The sequence below is a fragment of the Gobius niger genome (assembly GCF_951799975.1).
Source record: "Gobius niger genome assembly, chromosome: 10".
NCBI classification, from domain to species: Eukaryota; Metazoa; Chordata; class Actinopteri; order Gobiiformes; family Gobiidae; genus Gobius; species Gobius niger.
In genome coordinates this window covers 9,624,780-9,646,452 of record NC_136861.1, presented here as the reverse complement: position 1 = coordinate 9,646,452, position 21,673 = coordinate 9,624,780, and the positions used below count along the sequence as shown (strand labels likewise).

Here is a 21,673-nt window from a genome sequence, read left to right as displayed (position 1 = left end):
TCCTGCACTGTCACTCAAAAAGTTGTTACTTCGGGTCTGAAGTGCCGTCATGCATGAGCTTAATATAGAAGCTGCAGTTGCGCGTATGACCTGAGGTGGCAGTAGTGAGTATAAAATGACCAACTTGCATCTAGTCTCTTCAACATGTACGATGTCTAGTACAAAGCAAGTGACAAAAGGTGATAATTAATATATTTCTTCAGATCGTTACCAATGCCAAACATTATTAACATTACTGAAAGTCACTAGTTTCATGTTTAAAAGGCACATTTATATTGTTTGTGATCTTGCCACTTCCCAGTTGTCATTACCATCCTCATTATAGTATTAATTTGTGTACAATTTTCTTTCCTTTTTATAAATATATACAATGTATTAGGTAAGCCCTTCAGTACATCGTGTAGTGCAGTAATACGAAAAACTTTCTGCAAAGAGCATGCTAAGAAGTTACCGACATCCAAATGAACACATAATGATGGATTTTGGAATTTATAATAGTGGATTTTTATTGCATCCCATATCATGCAATACAGTCCAGGAAATGGAGCAAGCAAGAAGAAAGACTCAGAATGAGCAGGATTCCTCAAAACTAGGAGAAAAGTGAAATATTATCATGTTTGTAAATATTATTGTTATGTTTTTCACGAGGAAATGTTGGAGGAGCTTCATAGTGTGCAACACAACAGAACACAACCCAGATATGTTTGTGAGTTAGACACAAGTTAAAGCAAGGTTATAGGCAAAAAAAAAAAATCGATATGCGCGGCGTAAATCCGTGTGGGTTACATACGAGCTGTGATAAGTCAAATCCAGTCGCAGAGAAAGGGCACAAACGGAGCGCACACTGGCCTGATTTCCACACGGCGCATAAACACGCCGACATAAAGCTGAAAGATTGTGCGCTCCCTGCAGGAGCCTGTCTTTGGCTGAGAAAAATCAATACATCATCTGCAGCCAGGACGATCACAGGGGGAGGCGTTTACGACGGGAGCTGATGGCTTTCACCGTGCGCTTTTACATGTTTTAGAGGCAATTAGACGCCGGGCTTGTGTCGGCCGGTGCACGCGCCGAGGTAACGTGTATCAAAGCATTTATAAGCTGACACAACTCAATCAATTCTCACATAAAGGCAACGATCGATCATTCACAATGTATAGAGCTTAGGATTGTGTCGTCAATACCGCTAAGTATTCTGGGAAAAGTGGCACGCTCAATCATAATAAACCAATGGAGATTTCAAAATGTAAAATGACTTATTGCTCACATAAAGCATCTGTTCCTGTCGTGTGTTTTCTGTACTTTTCTCCCTCTATCTTATCGCTTATCTTTTATATTTTTTAGCTGATATTATGGACTATGTTTGCTAGTTCCCACCGAAATGGTAGATTGCTATGGTAACTTTTCAATTATTATTATTATGTTTTCTTGCAGGTATTTGGTAATAATCTAAAACACATCTCTATGCACAATATTACACTTTTTTGGTTAGAAAATGATGCTATATTGATGTAAAACAGCTGAAACAATATATGGTTTCACTTCCTGATTTTCAAGCTCCTCTCACCCCCCTCTGCTTTGCTGCTTTGCTGTTTTAACAAAAGTTTGTTTTTAATACGCATAGGACCTGAGGCGGAGCTTTTTTGCCTCTGCGGTGACGGGAATAGCCTCAAGGGAAGATTCAAAAGTTGCTCAAAGATGTGCGGGTGGGTCAGAACAAAGCGTTTTTGATGAGAGAACTACATTAGAACAGGATGAAAAGCTATGAAAAGTGGATTTTGCATAAAACCCCCATTTAAAGGTGCATTATGGAACTTTGTATGGAGTAAAAAAGGTTTAATTTGTACGTATTTGACCTTGTTGTGACACAGTGGCTGTATGAGTGGTCAGTACGGTGCCTTTACTTTCCATCACATTGGCCCCCAGTATCAATTGGTTTTCACTGCTGGCAGACCCTACTTTAGAGATTATTTTACTACGACTTCCATAGTGGAGTTTGTTTGCTTTTGGCTTTTCGAGTTTTTTTTTATTTTTTTTACTTTATTTCCATTCTTTCATTTTCTTTTCATGGTCATGCAACAACAAGGAAATCCACAATAGACACAACAATAGCAACATTGCTAGACAAGAAGAACAGGAGAAAGATGAAAAGATGTAATTAATCTATTTAAAAAAAATCTTCTTCTCTTAAAAACTGATGAAACCACCAACAAAACACATCAATATCCTCTGTTCAAACCATGTCACATCTTCAGACTGAAAAAGTTAACAAATCTAACCTGGTTTCAGCAGCTCTAATCCAGAAAACATGTACAATTCAAATTGAATGCATGACTTCCCCTGACATTGTTATATATTTGTTTCTCTGTCCTCATTGTGAACCTTTGTCGCTGGTTGTGCCGAGAGCCGGGGGTCCTGTGTCAGATATGGTGCGTATGTTGTGGAGGATCAGAGTAAGCCCCTGTGCTTTAAGGCCAGAGCGGAGCCCAGCTGTCGCCCCCTCCTCCCCTCGCCCCCTCCGACCCACCGACCCGCACATATGAGCACACCACTTTGCCGTAATCTGCCGGTGCGGCCGGCGCATGCGGAGGTTTTAATAATCCATATTTAAGGCCCTACCTGATTTTTTTTTTTTTTTTTTTCCTGCTAGTGGAACAAAATGTGTTCAGTACATTCAAAATCAGATAGCTGTGAGGAAAAAAATACCATGCATCTGATGAAAGAACAGGCAGATTTACTAGCATTTGCATGATTGTAAACCCAGCAAGTTGCAAAGCCTATAAACTCATCCTTATTGAGAATTCCTCACTTCCGAAATACTTGGTCAATGTTGAGTCGAGTTCCGAATGCACAAAGTATTTCCCAGCATTCTAAGCCTCTTTAAAAAGCACCACAGCAGCAGATGTAGTATTATAACTCCCACTGTGACGGACACATGCTATTTAAGTCAGTTCGATTACTTTGAGGGCTTGAGGCGCACCCAGAGCACATGGCTACTTAATATGCATGAGCAAAGGGATGTACTTTAGCACTCCCGATTACAGCTGTTAGACAGATTCTACCAGAGTTCTGACTCTGCTCTAAAGGTGACATATAGAAGCACAGCAAAGGTAATTATTTACTTACAATATTTTTTGGAGAGCTTCTCAGTGAGTACATTTATAAACTGTTGTGGAAGTTAGCACAAGCCTTTTTAGCGAGTGCACTGAGATTAGCCTTTTTATATTGTGACTGTACATCAGGGATGGTAAGACCGTACAGCACGATCCATATGATAAAAAATACTGTGATTCTTCTGTCCCCCAAAAATGGCACATTCACACAGAGGCTTTACTGATGTTAGACCCAACTTCTGGTTTCTCTCCCATGTATGCGTGAGTGCAGCTCGCCTCAACATTGAGCAGGTATTTCAGATGTGAGGAAATGGGATGTTAAAAATGTGCTAGAAAAGTTGAAGGAACAGGCAACCGTTTTTCCATACTGAGATATGTTCTTACCTGAGCTTAAATGAGTTGATATGTACCTGTCGGGTCTTTGTGCCCGTGGAAGAGCGTGGTAACTTCCAACTTCACCCCCCTCAGGAGCTATAGGAATACATTGGGAGAGGCCAAATGCTAACAACATCTTTGGTCGTTTTGCGTGACTGAGGGCACGCACAAAGACCAGACAGGTACGCTTCAACTCATCTAAGCTAAGGCAAGAACATATCTCAGTATGTAAAAATGGTGGCCTGTCCCTTTCAACATGAGTTTGAATCACAATTAACAACTAAATGTATTCACTCTTTCATTGTAAACCAAAAAACAAACAAACAGGTATAACGCCTTTAAGTTACACTGCACAACACAGACACATTTCCAAGAGGCCAAAAAAATATATGGAATAACATGAAGGTCTTCCATCTGACATCTCAGACCCTTCTTTCTTTTCACAGAAGTTAGAAGATAACAATGTAGGAATGGATCTTTCTTCTTTATAGTGATAATTAACTCTCAGAGCCCAATCTCTCCCCTGGTGAAACAACAGCACTGCTTAAGGCAAAGTTGGTATCTTGTGGACAAACAACGGTGTGCCAGTGCTTTGGCCGGTTACCTGAGGGAGTCGCTTAGGGAAAAAAGGGGGTAGACTGAGTTGTGATGTGCTACAAGCAGCTCCGACTCTTCCTCTTCGCTCTCTTCTTTACATTAACATCACGCACAGCCTATTTCTCCCACTGTAAGTTAAACACTGTCCATGTCCTGAGAGAGATCGGTCGTCCCATAGCGTTTGCCCAGCCCCGATCCAGCCACTTACTGCACCAGGTATGAAGCTGAACATTCCATATAGCGCATCGTCGACAGCCTGCGTTAAGAAACACAAGATCAGGCCCTCAATGTTTGTGCTGAGTTAGTATTTATATATCTTGCTGAAGAAACACATTGCTTTAGATATGCTTTACAGAGCAAACATTGTTTAAATGGTCATGTTATTTGGTCTAACATTAAAACAAGGGAGGAGCTAGAGGGGAGCCTGGGGTGGCACTTGCCTCCCCTGGAATTTGACTGACCACCACCCCCAGAATGACTGAAAACTTCAAGCTCATTATTATTTGTTATGAATGGGCATTTTATGGTCTACAAAGGCAAATATTTTGTGCAAAAACAAATAGAGCAACTTGGCAGAAAGTTAAATTGTGGACTGTCTGAACAACTTTAAACAGTGAAAGTGTAATTTCTTATTGACTTCTCAATCACAAGCTGCGTTTCTATTCAATCTATAATCATACCTACAATGGAAAATACTAATCAGCGTTTGTTTTGCAAGAACTTTAGCCGAGAAGTCTTGAAAAGAGGAGAATCTGATTGCAGTTTGCGTTTATTGATGAAAAGTGAAGTTGTGGAGGAGTGCGTACAACACTTTATAACACAGTCGATAATAGTCTTATGCTGCGCAGATTAGACGGAGTGTTTGCAGAGATGACTTCCTGCAGCTGCCGTCTCTGACACACAGACAGATGAAGCATGGAAGGAGGAAGTGATAAAGCAAGAGTGATGGGCTCGAGACATCTGCGCCACAACAGGGAAGACAGGCTTTATTTGTCATGTACTGTAGGCCTATACTTAAAAGATACTGTAGACTCCGACTATTCCTTTTTTGAATCTTAATTTTTCAGATCCTCGTCCAGATTGCCTCATGGTTGACTCCGGCTGGCTGGCAACTAAGCTCGGAGCAGTGCTTACAGTTGTTGCGTTCAGTGGCAAGACACTTCACTTTTCCGTAAAGGGTTTTGGTGCAAATTGGCAGCCATATTTTGAACTTGTGATCCCCAGGGCAGCAAGCATGGAGGGAGAAGGAAGAAATAGAAATGTTTCACAACTGTCAGGGAGCTGAGTGGAGCTGTGATCGATAACATGCTTTAGACACAGTGGTCTTTATTGACTAACATTTGCTTTTACAATACTCGGAGGACGAAACAAGTGTCACGCCATCTCCCACAAAAATATTGAAAATACGGCTCTTACTCCTAAGCAACAATACAGTTCCTGTTTTCAACGATGGCTGAGTGTGTCATTGCTTGTGATTGTGAATGTCTTCATTACAGTAAGGTCACACACTCTAATACAGGGATCTCCAGCCTGTACAGTGGGTTGCATAAGTATCGGCCCCCTTTAACTGTTCAACATTTTGCCACGCTGTGGACCATAAACATAAATGTATTTTTTTTATAAATATAAAGCTGAAACGTGGAATGTGCATAAGTCCCGCCCCCCTTTTCTTTCAGCGCAAACAATTGCCTTCAGAAGTTGCCTGATGATTTCTGAATGATCACATGTTGACCCAATGACTAAGTAGAGTCTACCTGTGTGTGATCGAATGTCAGTTCAAATACAGCTGCTCTGTGATGGTCTCAGAGGTCTGTTAAGAGACTAGTGGGGAGTGGAAGCATCATGAAGTCCAATAACACACCAGACAGGTCCGGGATAAAGTTATTGAGAAGTATAAAGCTGGGTTAGGTTATAAAAAGATTTCCCAAGTTTTAAACATCTCTCAGTGTACAGTTAAATACACCATCCAGAAATGGAAAGAGTTTGGCATCACTGCAAACGTACCAAGACCCGGCCGTCCTCCTAAACTTACTGACCAAACAAGGACAGCACTGACCACAGCTGTTACCAAGAAGCCTATGATGACCCTGGATGGACTGCAGAGAGCTACAGCTCAGGTGGGGGAAACTGTCCACAGAACAACTATTAGTCGTACACTGCACAAATCTGGCCTTTATGGCAATTCAAAATCATGTATAACTTTCATTTCGCGATTGTCTGCCACTCAGTTTGTGTCTTTTACATACAATTTTAATTATATATATTTATGTTTATGGTCCATAGTGTGACAAAATGTAGAAAAGTTAAAGGGGGCCCATACTTATGCATACCACTCTCCTGCTCTTTCCAAGTAGATCGCCAGAGACTTACTATATTTCTTCATACACTTTCTTTCTCTTCTGAATATTTTGAACACAATCTGGAGACATTCAGGTAAATAGAGTACAGAGATTTAGAGGAAGATCAAGAAAACTGGAGGGGTAAATCCACCTAAATCTCATGGTTACACAAGTGTCTTTGAAGCATACGTAAGTAGCTCTCTGACCTTTTATAGGTTGGAGACCCCTGCTCCAATATATTTGTTGGACCGCCTTTAGCTTTGATTATTCTGCAAAGTCAAAAGATTTATTTCCGCCTAGGGTTGTAAACATTTGCGTCCGAGATCTGGGGTGACAGTGGCACAGATCGTAGAGCACGTCATCTCATGATCGGCAGGTCAGGGGTTTGTATCCTGCTCCCTGTCGTCGTTCCTTGGACAAGACACTTCACCCACCTTGCCTCCAGTGTCTGCGTACATAATCGAATGAATGAGAGTGTGAATGGGTGACTGGTTCCTTGTTGTAAAGCACCTTGTGGGACTAATGTAGGTGGAAAAGCGCTGTATAAGTTGAGACCATTTACCATGTTGTATTGACGATGGAAGAGCGTGACCACTGCAGAAAGCCCTCTCCAGCACATCCCAAAGATTCTCAATGGGGGTCCGATCTGGACTCTGTGGTGGTCAATGTGTGAAAATGATGCTCCCTGAATCACTCTTTCGCAATGTCAGCCCATTTGATCCCAGCATTGTCATTTTGGAAGATGCTTGTGCCATCAGGGAAGAAGAACTCCATTGATGGAATAACCTGGTTTAGGCAGTCATATTGTTGCTGAACCTAGACCTGACCAACCAGTGTATTTGACAAAACAACACGACTCTGAACTCCATCCTTCGCACCGAACCACACGGGACAAACCACATCTTCTCTCGCTCCCTAACGAACAGTCCTCTCTCTGTGGTGACATTTTATAATCTGCCGATCGGATAGTACCACACACTTCCTCCCCCTTTTTAATAAATCACCAAATCCCAGGCTCGGATCGGCTCCACTTCTCCCCGGTATATGTCAATCCCCTCCGCGCTCTCAGATAAGGAACGTTTGGAGCATGTACAGAGGATATCTAAAGTAGGGATTGGCATTTAAATGTTGATTTTCAGTGGGATCCATGGCATTAATATTCAGCCTCTGACGTGGAAGAAGTTTCCTGATTCCAACCCACACGAGAGAGATGGAGTTATTAACCGTCTTGGTTTAGTAGGGTACCAGCAATTCACATTTAATGACCTTCAATGCCATTTCATTGCCTAAACACAAACAAGGAATACGTTTATCATTTAGAAAGATGTTTAATCCATTCCCGTACAAGGTGGAATGGTGGAAAATGTGGATATTTAAAAGCAAATTGGACACTTTTTAAGTTCAAGCCTAAAAAGTCGGGCGACGTTCAACATTTGGATAATTTCTTGCACTGACTTGGTTTTCAATCTGGACTCGTGGCCAACCCCTTGAGTGTGTAAAAATGTCCTCAAACAGCCTCAAACAGTTTAGCTGCGTTGCCCAATGCCTGTGGGTTTCCTAATCCTTCATTCGGACTCGGGCCGCCGTTTATCAGCCGCTGTGGCACAAGAACCAGGCACATCAGAGACACTTAACTGGACGAATGAGAGGGGCCGTGCAGAAACTGCCCACAGAGTATGGATTGGTCGTGGGGATTATCTAACAGGGATTTCTTTTTCTGATTTAGTGATGTGCGATTTCTGTTTGAAAATCAATCTTTATTTGTGTGTATAGTTCTTGGCGGAACTAGCGGTGACTCCAAAAAGCTTGTTGTAGTAATATGTAATTAATGCTCCCATGTAAAGCGCTTTGTGGCCATGTCTGTGAAAGGCGCTATACAAATAAAGTCCTTTCCTTCCTTTCCTTTCCTTACTGTGTAGAAGGAGACTAGACTGCAGGCTGAAGCCACCCAATTGTAAAGTTTTTGACCCTATGCAACCTGTATCTGATCTTTTTACAGTCTGAACGACACAGAGCCATCTTTTCAAATGCGACTCAGGCCACTTGGATATGTCCTAAATCCAATACGTATCTGATCTTATGCAATAGATACAGATGGCATCTCTGGAATTGCCCACATATGGTCATGTTTGAAACAGTTAAAGTGATAGTCTGTAAGTTTGCAAAGTGAGAGATAAGAGTGAAATTTGAAGTGAAGTTCCTCCCCTCTTTAACCAGAAAGCCCTGCTTAGTTTGCAATATGAGGAAAGCAGGAACAGAATTTTCAACATAAATGATCAAGCTCCTCCCCCTCCCTCCTGATTGGGCCTGACAGGCTGGTTCATTGGAAAAGCTTGTCTCATTGGTCAACGTGGGAGGATAATAGACTCAGATTAGTTGGCAAGGTCCGAGAAGCAGGGACTTTACAAAAAATAATACAAACTATATCATTACTTACTGCATCTAATTGCAAGACCAGGTGGCGATTTTGCACAATTTATAATAATTGTAAAACATTTACACTTCCAGACTATCGCTTTAAGGGGAAAAGTCTTGACTTTCTCCAATTATTCAGAAACTACTTGAATTACTAGAATGATTGATACAGTTTTCTACTAAATAAAGTTACAAAGACATGGAGAGGAGCAAAGTGATTCAACAGCCCATAAATACATAAAAAACGGAGAATGCTAACTCGATGCTTCATGTTAGCATCATGCTAGATGCTAACACTAGCTAGCGCTAGCTACAACTGCCTTTTTTCCACTTCTACTGAACAATCTGCTTTGAAAAAATATCCATATGGACCCGATTTAGACTTGACTTTATGTTATTTATTTATAAAAGTGTCAAAAATGGCTAAAAAGAGTGAAAAATGTATGCTATTTCCCCCCTCAGCAAAGCCACGCCCCCTTCTATGACCCCCCTCAGCAAAGCCACGCCCCCTTCTATGAACCCCCTCAGCAAAGCCACGCCCCCTTCTATGACCCCCCTCAGCAAAGCCACGCCCGAGATGCTGTCTGTATCTATGCAACATCAGTCTGAGCGGTCAGGTCATATTTATTCGACACACGTCATTGATGTGCTACAGATGCCATTCACTCTGCATTAAAGTATACAGGAGCGGACAGGAACACAACGCGTGCACTTGTTATGAATAAAGTTAGCGCTGAAATCCACAGTGGCACGTTTCTCGTAAAAGACATCGCTGCTCCTCAAAAGTCCATAATCTAAGAAACTGTCTCTCATCCTTCTTAAAATGATTTGGTTATGGATTTATTGCCTCCACTAGCTTCCCACAACTTGAATATTGGCAGATTCTGTTTACTTACGGCACATGCGACACATTCAAGTATAGCATCCCTTTCAGACTGGAGATCACTTACAGGTCGCATTCAGAGTTATATGAACGACCTTGCAAGAAAATCAGTGTCATGGATTCTCTCTCGACCGGTGTTATTATATGTAAATGGGGAGGAGTGAGAAATAACTAGCAAACTTTTGCTGTGATTTACCTCCAGTTCTTTACGTATTGGAGCATGTTTTTCAATGTAACTGCGATCGTATTGTGCTGACTTTGTAAACTGCTATTGTACAGAATCGTAAATTACATCTCCGTCCTCTGCGGACTTGGACAGAGATGTGGAAGCAGTGACAGTGTGGCCGTATCTCCCGATCCGTGCCTTTCACTGCTGTTGGCTCACATCAGATAAAGCCGACGTCTGTTTATAAATGGAGCAGTTTGCGACAGTTTGTCTTCGCTGAGTCCGACCCGTGAACTGAAGACCCGTTATCTTTCCAAATACCATCCAAGATAAAATGAGCCCAAATCTTGACTAATAAACACAGACATACACAGTCCTTTGCGAGCAGTTTTTCCAGAGTTTAAGTGTTCTGATGTTGAGTGACTTGCAGACATGGGGCGGTCCATAAACAAGCACAAAATGACAAATGGGTCTGAAGTTGGATTAAAGCTGTAGCAGTCGTTTCCACAGTGAGAAGAGTCTGACTAAAGCCAAAATCTAAAATTTAAAGTTGTGACTGCATGGTCCCAGTCTCATTCATTTGACTCTCACTTTTGTCTGAATTAATAAGTGGCCCAGAGATCAGATATGGGTGGGCTTTTATATTTTATAAGACGCTGAAATATAATGGTCACAATGCATTAAATACAAGAACAACCTAAGCCATATATGTACACAATACAAATAATGCAGTGCTTTTATAGTGTTTTTTCTGGACTCAAACACGCTTTGTGCATTATTCATTCACTCAATGAAGGCAACAACTATTGCAGCCACAGCTGCCCTGGGGTAGACTGACAGAGGCGAGGCTGCCAATCTGTGCCCCTCCGATATAGTGATGGGCGGATCAATTCCATAGTATCGAAATAGTGACCAAACGGCTACTTTTAAAAAAAGTATAAATTCTAATTTGCATTTGTGAAATGGAAGGCGTGTCAGCAATTATAAACACGAACAAAAGCTCATGCACGCCCTCTCTTATTTACTGCTGCAACATTTCGGTCAATCTGACCTTCATTAAACACAAAAGGACGATTTATTTGTCCCATTGTGTTTCTTACATGATATATTCTCAAGCTATCCAGCTACTGAATACAGGTCTAAGACATTCCTCTCACTAACTAAATGTATCTACTATTTTGTATTTTCGTGCAGCAAAATACACATTTTTAATTTGTTTTGCTTTTTAGTGTAGTACTTGTAATATGCTTAGACTTTTTAGTGACCACTTCTACCTGTGTCCTTGGATTTCGTTGCATTTTTACAATGACAATGAAATAAAACTAACAATTTCATTGTTATGCTCCAAAACAAATGTTGAACGTGTTGAACTGAGCCGTCCATATCCTTCTAGTTTAGGTTCGGTTTTTCATAAAAGTATTAATTTAAACTGTGTTTATGTATTTAATTTCACATTGACATAAGTTAAAGTAATCATTTTAATTTGCATATAAATAATGTATAAATACTGCACAAATATGACAGAGTGGCATTTTTAAACGAAAACCATAAGAAGTCCTGTTTTCTGTTTGCCAGAAGCCTCCATGTGGCTTCTGGCAAACAGAAAACAGGACTTCTTATGGTTTTTGGGTCAACATGTGATCATTCCTAAAGCATCAGGCAACTTCTGAAGGCAATTGGTTGCACTAAAAGTAAAGGGGGCACATCACACTTTTCAGTTTTTTGTTTATAAAAACAAATCTAAATAATGTGTAAAATTCATTTCACTCATTCACTACATTCATATTGGCAAGGTGGGTAAAGTACCTTGCCCAAGAACACAGTGGCAGCCTGAACATCATCATTTCAGAAAGGTCAAATATGAATTATTCCTATATTTAGCTGTTTACATCGTTATTTGCAGATTTCACATAATAATGGAGGCTCAAAACGAGATGTTGAAGCAAAGAAGCTCATGTGCACCTACACCTATACCCACATACATACATACATACATACATACATATACAAACATACATTTTCTGATCTGCGTAGTGACCTTCTGAATCGTAACCTAGAGATTCCCATCCCGATGAAACACCAATGCTACGTTGACTAAAAATATATACGAGTATTTACAATACCACTGATTTAAAGTATTGTGTGGACCAATTACACTGACTCCTGCTCCATTTCACACCGAGCACCTTGAGTTTGACCTTGTGCCTCCGTCGCTCTCTGGTGGAGGCAGATAAAATAATTGCCTCTTTAATAATAACATATGGCTCGTTAGTTTTAATAATGGTGAGGAGCGGAGAGGTGGGCGGGGCTCGGTGTCATGTGACTCTGCAGCTCTGTGATAATGAGGAACTACAGCAGTTCCACAAGTCAATATTTTGATGAGGAAGAGAATGTGTACATATCAGAATGACAACCATGGACGGCAGCTCTTGTCGATGTGTGTGCAGTGGTCTGTGTCTATCAGAAGTCCTCTTGATAGACCTGGTTTAGACCTTGGTGGAGCATGTAGAGAACGGAAGTAACTGGTGGTTCAATGGAAGACAGATGGGGAGCGCTTCATGGAAGATAAAAATGTAATTATAGCCAGACTGATGCTCATTGGAAGTGTTATTAATGCGTGACTTTAGTTAAAACAGGTAAGAAAATAGGCAGCCTGATGGAAAAAGACGACTGGCAAACTCCAAGGCATGACGGTTACATTCATAATCCTCTTTTTAACGTGCATGGCCTAAAAAAACTGTAACACAACTGGTGGTTCCCTTGGTCAGTGGTTCTCAAATATGTCCACTTTGACTAAACTTAAAGGAAGTTTCAACACAAACTCAACACAAAAATGATGGCATTGTCCTGTCTGGTGTCTCATTAAACCTGGGCTAGATTTGTCTAATTAGCATGGTTTATTCTTGGTTTAGTCCCAAGTTTGTAAACGCAGCTCTTTCGTTCTTTATTCAATTATGAGGCCTGGTTTGAGACATACGTGTTAGTTATATTAAAGGGACTAGATGCAAGTTGACCATTTTATACTCACTACTGCCACCCCAGGTCATACGTGTAACTGCAGCTTCTATAATAAGCTCGCGCATGACGGCACTTTGGACCCGAATCAACACCTTTTTGAGTGACAGTGCAGGATTTTAGAGGCAGTTGTGGTGAACAGGTCTGGGCTCATTCTACACATTAGGACCTTGCTGGAACATGTAGGGGGAGGGAAAAAAAAGAGTCCCTTTAAATGCTTTTCCTGGTGCTCAAAGTTTCTTTACAGTTTTGGCATTTCTCATTCACTCTTCATTACGACAGTTGCCAAACTGTGCCATTGTTCACTCCAGCCGCCACTCACTCAATGAGTGAATTCTTACTATTATTTTTTGCATTCCAAAATAATAAACTAAGGGAGATTTCAAAATGTAAAATACTGGAGTTATCGTTTATTGAAAGTTATACGAGAACCATCCAGTTCTCTTCTTTCATGTTACATTGGGGCAAAAAAGTATTTGGTCAGTTCCCCATAGACTTCCTATTGGATTTTGGCCAAATACTTTGTACATCCAATCAGATGTTAGATTGGGTGTAGTGACATACTCCAAGTGCACAGGTGTTGTAGGTCGCACAGTCACCAGCCAAACTCTGATTAAATTTCAAAGAAGATTGATCTCATCCAGGTAGATACAAACATTGAAAGTTCTAAACATTTCAACTGGACATTTTTACAAACATAGTTGCCCGACGTTTTGAGAATCTAACAATCTTTGGGCCTTTGAAGAAGAGAACTGTATGTCCATTAACTGTATGATTGTGAAACTCTGGACCAAGAGAAAATGTTAATTGCTCAAATAAACTACACAAACAAACAAACAAACAAGAACTGGATGGTTCTCGAAGCGTCGGGCAACTATGTTAGTAGAAATGTGCAGTTGAAATGTTTAGAACTTTCAATGTTTGTATCTACATTCTACCTGGATGGGATCAATCTTCTTTGGAATTCACATAAAAGCATTTAGTGTCACATGGAAGAGCAGGACGTCCCATAATGGAGATGTTGGCAGTCCGAGGTGGAGACTGTTCATTGGCGAGACCTTGCTTTAACTGTAGAGTGTGAGTGGGAATGGCCGGGGTCCATGGTGGAGATTGGCAGCCTCTCTTTGCATATTGTTTTGGCTTATGCAAATGTATGTTGTTGTTTTGCACCAGGAACATGGCGGATTTCCATGGTAACGCTGCATTTCTACCACTGAATCCGGAACTCTATTCGGCAGGAGGTGATCATTTTATGCTTGACCGCTGTCTGTATCAGTCGCCGCAATCTGGATGTGCTTTCCCGTGACTTAAATTAAAGCTATATTTTCCCAACACCATTACAGGATCACATCGGTTTCAGTTCACCGGCTCGAACAGATTACCATAAGCTCAAAGCGCGATTGGCGTCTTATTTGGCACTGACAAATGTATGCCATGTCGTTTTAAATCAGAATAGATTGCTGCGTGTTTGCCCAACGCGTCCTCGGTTTGTATATTTGCACGTGCGTCGGCATACGCATCCAGGCCCCGAGATGTCACCGGCCAGAAATCCCATTCTCCTTATCAACGCCGTTCAATTTGGCCGCGCAGATAACATGCGGACCGGCACGTATGAGCGCAGGTGAGCTATTACAGAAATGTCAGGGAAATGGAGCGGGTTATCTGTGTGTACAAACGAATCCAGCGCCGCGACAGCTTGTACAGGTGGAACACAGAGACGGGATATAGCTGTAACTCCAGAGGACAAAAGCTGGAGTGGTGTGAATGAGAGCTGAATCTGCAGTGTTTGTTAAGAGCGCATGAAGAGTCTGGCATATTTTATACTTAGGGTATTTAAGGGCCAGTCTATAATCATTGAGAGGCAAACGTTTACAGCAAAATCATCCAAGCTATTCCTTTAGACCAGTGGGACCAACAAACACCCCAGAACGACAAGCCAAATAATAATATTTTATTACACCCATCACCGCTTTGCAGGTGGAATCTGTATTTTCCAACACATTACTGTTGATTTAAAGGCCCTGTGCCTTTATTTTTGTATACAATCAATGAAAGACAACACAAGTACATTAAATTCTTGGTTCTATCCAAACTTATTCCATCCATCCATTTTCTTCCGCTTGATCCGGGGGCGGGTCATGGGGACAGTTCTCCCAGCAGAGATGCCCAAACCTCCCGATCCACGCACACCTCCTCCAGCTGTTCTGGGGGGACCCCGAGGCGACACCAGGCCAGCTCGGAGACATAGTCCCATCAGTGTGTCCTGGACCTTCCACGAGGCCTTGTCCCACTAGGACATGCCTGGAACACCTCCCGTGGGAGGCGACCAGGAGGCATCCGAAACAGATGCCCTAGCCACCTCAGCTGCTCCTTTCGACGTGACCTGTCACTTAGGACCTGTTTGCCATGGGAGACCCGACCAGGGGCACGAAGCCCCCGACAACAGAGCTCCCAGGATCATTCAGGCGCTCAAACCCCTCCACCACGTTAAAGTGGCGGTTCCAGTTCCAGGAGGGGGAAAACGGGAAGTCGATATTGAAGAAGGCCCTATTTGTTATACTGGGCACACTGGGTACAGCAGGACTAATGTTCAGACATTTCCAACTTTCCTCTCCTGCTTCTCTCTGAAGTGACTGCATTAAACATCCTGATGACACGAGAGACCAGCGAGTTCTTCAGTCTCTCAGTGGAGCCTCCCAGTGAGAGGAGTCTGGAGCTCACGGAGCTTCTCCAGTGGGAAAAGACCGAGATCAGTGGACGGCTCTGATCTTAGAGAACGTCCTCTGCTCCACCAGCTTTTCCACAGAGTCCAGTCCAACCTCAGCCTTTTATATTTGCTGGTTCAGCTTCAGAATGTCGTTTTTCTTAACAGTCGCGGCTTCAAATGATGGGTCAAATACTAAAGATAATTTCCTCTATGGGGGCAGTAAAGTATGGGCTACCTTAACCTTAATTAAATAGTCCGGCATCAGCAGGTTTCTGTCGGCTTAATGTAACGCGCAGCTTCCACACAGTGACCGTTGGACACGAACCTCTGCCCTGGCCGTATCCCGCTCCCTCTCTGATCTCTCTCCCATAAATCCGCCGCTCCTGCCACTTCTCTTTAAGCACATTTGGCTGTGTCCACATTAAATCGCACATGGGGGTCACGTCTCGCTGTCTAAGTCGCTTACTCCCGTCCTCACCGCGGCATGTCCGAGCCCCTAAGTTATCGATGAGTCACCGCCCGCTGGCCCCCGGAACGCTCGCGACATCCCCGCGACCTTCATATATCTGTCTCAGCTGTTTCCTCAAGCTCTGATTAAACACCATGCGGACGGGGAGGTGTTAGCCTTAGCATTAGCGGCACGTATGCGGCGGCACATTAACCCCGCGAGTGCCGCCGCGGTGCTGTCATTGGGACGCCCTCTCCCGCTGACGACTAATCAATTTGTCCCCGGATTTATGAAGGTCCTGCGCGGCTGCATGTCGCTACAGTGGGAGTACGGGGGCTGTGTGTGTTCAAACGGACACAAACAAACACTCATCACCTGAGCAGATCATTTAAGGCTCAATGCCAGCGTGTTTTTCATCACAGAGAGAGAGTGGAATATGATATAATAAAGGCACAGACATCAGTCGGTTTGGTCAAGAAACGTCGGCTTATTTGAGTTAGAACGGTCCAGCAATCTTCATTATTGGACGTTAATCCAGTGGTTCTTAAAGAAGCATTATGAAACTTTCATGTGAAAAACAAACAAAAACAATTGATCCTGGAATGTCCTGCAAACCACTGTGATGCCATAATGACGACTCATACATCCATTGACTCACTACAAGGTCAAATACACACATGTACGCACAATATCAGCTTTTTACATAAAAAGATGTATAATACACCTTTTAAAGGGACCAAATGCAAGTTGGGTATTTTATACTATTTTATGTATATACTATATGTAACAACTTTTTGAGTGAGTGCAGGATTTTAGAGGCAGTTGTGGTGAACAGGTCTGAGCTCATTCTACACATTAGGACATGGCTGAAACATGTAGGGGAGGAAAATACTTACTTTTAACATTTTTTAACTCTGTATCCCTTTAATTGATGGAGTTGGAGCCAAAAACAGACATTTTTATTTCATCACATGCCTTTTTTTCTGCTGAAAAAGCACAGAAACATTTCTGACTCAGTTAGAAAGATTCTTTGATCATTATTTCAGCTTTATAGGGTTATTCTGTAATGCTCATTCAACAACAATTTAATGGAAAGTTTTTCATTTGACAAGTTATCTGACAATATCCTTTTATAGTATTGTGATACGTAAAAAGTATCACGACAAGAGTGTATCGTCCCAGCCCCAGTTCTTATTGAGGTCACGGCTTGTTATTATAGATTGATGGTTTCAAGTTTCAAGTACCTAGGTGTTCACTTCAACAATAAACTGGACTGGTCCCACAACCCCAACACCCTGTACAAGGAGGGCCAAGCTCACCTCCATCATGGACAACACCTCCAACCCACTGCACGGGACTGTAGAGGAGCTGAGCAGCTCTTTCAGTGGCAGACTGAGACGCCCTCAGTGCAAGAAGGAGCAGGTCCTTCATCCTCACTGCTGTCAGACTGAACAACAAGACTGTAAAGTAACATGTGCAATAACCCCCTTACAAAACTACGTGCAATAATCTCTGTATCAGCTGCACTTGATTCCCTGCACCAGCGTCACTTATTGACAACCTGCACTAGGACTGTAACTTAAACCCCGATATTCTACTTATATAATCTGTTCTAATTCTTATCCTAATTTTATTTATTATTATTATTTACTTATTGTTATAATTCCACCCCCTAAGATTTTTGCTTCACTTATTATACATAGGATACCTTGTTTTTCTACTATTTAACTGTTTGCACATTTCCTGTCTGTTTTTGCACACCCTGAGTGATATTATTGAATGCCGAATATAACAAGTGAATTTCTCCGTTATGAGATCAATAAAGGATTATCTTATTTTATCTTATCTTGTTTTATGGTGTGTCTCGATGCCACACCAGTCGAAAACCACTGACATAATCTTTTTAATTTCAAATAATGTTCATTTATGCAATACTTATTAGTACAACCATTCAATTTACAATATGGATTCTATTCCGATCAGCCTCATCCATGACACAACAGCACATGACTCTCTTTGTTGATATTCATTCATAATTTGTTCTTCATCCACGCTTCATTAAGGACACAGAAACCATTACAAAAGCGGTGCTGTGCGAGCCCTCTCGACACGTAATAGTCCCATGCAGTGACTCTGTGTGGCTGCAGTCTCGCTCCCATGTGGGGATACAGTGGCATCAGCTGTAGCAGGATTACACGGGATTACGGCATACCCCAGAGGAGCGTCACATGTCCCAGAGGCCTCAAACGCATCAGAGTCTGGAGAGAAGGCTGAAAAAAAAAACAATGAAACAGGCCTTTTAAAAGCACAAAGTTGTCAGAGTCCACTTTTTTATTTGTGTGTCTGCTTTGAGTTGTTGCAGTGGTTTTTCTGTCTCCTGCCTTTACTTTATTGCCCCCGTATGGAATTTGTCCTCTGGGGAAAATGGTAAGGACCAGCGCCCAGGGATCAACCTCCAGATCGAGACCCAATGGTTCAAAACAGCCAGCTGGAGGGTTAGCCTATTGCACATGTTGTTGGTTGTTTGGGGAACTGGAGCCGCCAGAGGAAACCCATCCAGACATGAAGAGAGAAAGATGATTCCTGTCCTGATTTATGGAGCTTTGAAAGCAAAAAAAGGGCTACATTTCAGTTTTGAAAGAATTCTTAAGCACAGTAGTTTAAGACTTAATAAGATATACAAAACTCTTCTGGAACAAAATTGTTGCATGTTCTATATCAACACAATAAGCCCATGATTTTAACCTCTTAACCCCCACCTGAACCGAGCGCTGTTTCTCCAGATTGGAATTACTCAAATCTAAAAGCTGCTTGGAAAATGCGTCAAAATAGCAACAAGAAGCAAAAAAAGTCACAAAACCGCAAAACAAACAAAAAAAAACTATGAAAAAGTGGCAAATATCTGCGTAGAACACGGCAGCAACACTAGGTAAAAGATTCATTCAAATCAGTTTTGTAGCTCTTCGCTTTCAGATTTAAAAAAATACATGTTTCCTTGTATTTATTAAAGGGACTATACGGTATATAGTCCTCCCTCTACATGTTCCAGCCATGTCCTAATGTGTAGAATGAGCCCATACCTGTTCACTAAAATCCTGCACTGTCACTCAAAAAGGTGTTTTTCAGGTCTGAAGTGCCGTCATGCACAAGCTTAACATAGAACCTGTAGCTACGCCTAAGACCTGAGGGGGCAGTAGTGAGTATAAAATGACCAACTTGCATCTAGTGCCTTTAAGGCCTTCTACAGGTAGGAACGAGTCAAATTTGACACATTTCAATACCATTTTAAGTAAATTAGTGCTTTATTTGTCATTGTACAACCGCACAACAAAATAGTGTTCAGGTGTTAGTCCTGAGCCGCTGCAATGTCGCGCTGCCACTGTGGACCCACCTGGAGGTCGAGGAAACCGTAGCACCTGGAGGAAACCTGGCTGCTCTCTGTCTCCTCTGATCCTCTGAAACGGCTCACCGCCTCCTGGGTTTGTCCCTGTTTCAGTGCAGGACACCACGCTCTGAAACAGGGACAAACCCAGGAGGCGCTGCACCATTTCAGAGGATCAGAGGAGACAGAGGGCAGCCAGCCAGGTTTCTTGCGAGTGCTGCGGTTTCCTCGACCTCCAAGGTCATACGGGTCAGGTTGACCCACAGTGGCAGCGTGGCTCAGTCGCAACAGCTCAGGACTAACACCTGAACTCCATTCCGTTGTACGCTTGTTCAATGATAATAACACACTTATATTTCATCTCTTAAGATTAGCAGAGAAAACATGGTCAATTTTCATCATCAAAAGCCATTCTGGAAACTTTGGAGCAGAACATTGTGCACAATTTCAGCCAAACTTGCAGCTGAATGTGCTTTTTACTGTAAATTTTGTATTTTTATTGAACTTACACAGTACACATGGTTGAACATTTGATTTAATGCCAGTGTGAATCCAATTCAATGCTGTTTAAAGCCTTCATATTGGCGCAATTCATTTAATGCCCCACGGAAACCCTTTTATTTCATACAAACATTTTCTTTTATGCCTGTCTTCTACAGCGATTCACCAAATGTGTTTTCTCCCCTTGTCACCTGCAGCGTCTCACCCTGACTATATATCTTCTCTCGCACTACAATCTCTCCTGTGTCTTTCTCGGAATTATTTCTCGAGTCTCCGGTTTAGTAACCCAGATTTGCGCCGTAGTAAAACCTCTGTCAGATTAGGCCAAACGAACCAGCGGCTTCAGGAGAGAGGAGTCACGAGACACGGAGCCGGGACAAATCCGAGGCTGCACCGCTACAGCGAGTGTGCGGGCCATCTGTTGGTTTGGACGGCAGGTCGGTGACATGTGCTCCCATAGGCTCCGGTCTCACGCCGAGGGGCTAAAAATACAACGGAGAAAACTACAGCAAACGCAACAAACGGAGCCTCGTGACATCGGCAGAGCGGGAGGTTTTTTCTGTTAGAGGGATGATTTTTCTGGATTGAGGAGCAAACATTTCCCTGAACGCTGCAAACTGGTTTCTTTATTAGGAAGACATTCACGGATTCACAAAGCACAAAACCGCACCTTCTTTTAGATTCACCTCTTAACCCCCACCCATATAGAAGCTATTGAAAAAAGTGTCAATAGAATAGTGACAAAAATATGACAAAAATAATGACAAAAAATATGACAAAAAAATAGTGACAAAAATATGACAAAAAGTGACAAAATTGTGACAAAAATTTGATGAAAAAATGACAAAAAATTGTGACAAAAATATGACAAAAAGTGACAAAAAATGTGACAAAATTGTGACAAAATTGTGACAAATTTTTGATGAAAAAATGACCCAAAATAGTGACAAAACTATGACAAAAAGTGACAAAAATATGACAAAAAGTTACAAAATTGTGGCAAACATTTGATGAAAAAATGACAAAAATATGACAAAAATATGACAAAAAGTGCCAAAAATATGACAAAAAGTGACAAAATTGTGACAAAATTCTGATGAAAAAATGACCCAAAATAGTGAAAAAACTATGACAAAAAGTGACAAAAATATGACAAAAAGTGACAAAATTGTGACATAAATTTGAGGAAAAAATGACAAAAAAAAGTGACAAAAATATGACAAAAAGTGACAAAATATGACAAAAATGTGACAAAATTGTGACAAAACTTGAGGAAAAAATGACCAAAACCGGTACAAAAGAGCAACAGAAAAGTGGCAAATGTAGCAAAAGAGCAATGTCAAATGTCAAAAAAAGTGACAACAATGCGGCATCAACGCAAGGAAAAAGATCAGTTTAAATCAACTTTGTAGGTCTTAGCTTTCAAATGAGCCGCTAAACTGGCCTATAGGCTGCAACCTTTTAGATTTGGGTAAAGCTGAACTGGAGAAAATACTTTGCTGCCTTTACATATCGAACTTCAAATTTGTTATCGTGACAGGCCTAACTGTGACATGCTACGACACCTGCAGTGGTCGCTTATGGCCTCTAGGGGCATGAGTTACTTAGTATTGCTTTAAAACTAGTAAAATGTTGTATACTGTTTTACACAATGACCACCAAAGCAAAAATGGCTCAACTTACCCCACTGTCCCCAACGTGCTGCAAATGTGTTCAAAAGATTGAAAACATGGCC

The 21,673-nt window shown here is 41.8% G+C and overlaps 1 protein-coding gene across 2 annotated transcripts in view; it reads left to right on the top strand.

Moving 5' to 3' along the window:
* The window catches only part of grin2ca (glutamate receptor, ionotropic, N-methyl D-aspartate 2Ca), a 154,840-nt gene that overhangs the window by 23,775 nt on the left and 109,392 nt on the right, over positions 1 to 21,673 (top strand). The window lies entirely within an intron of this gene.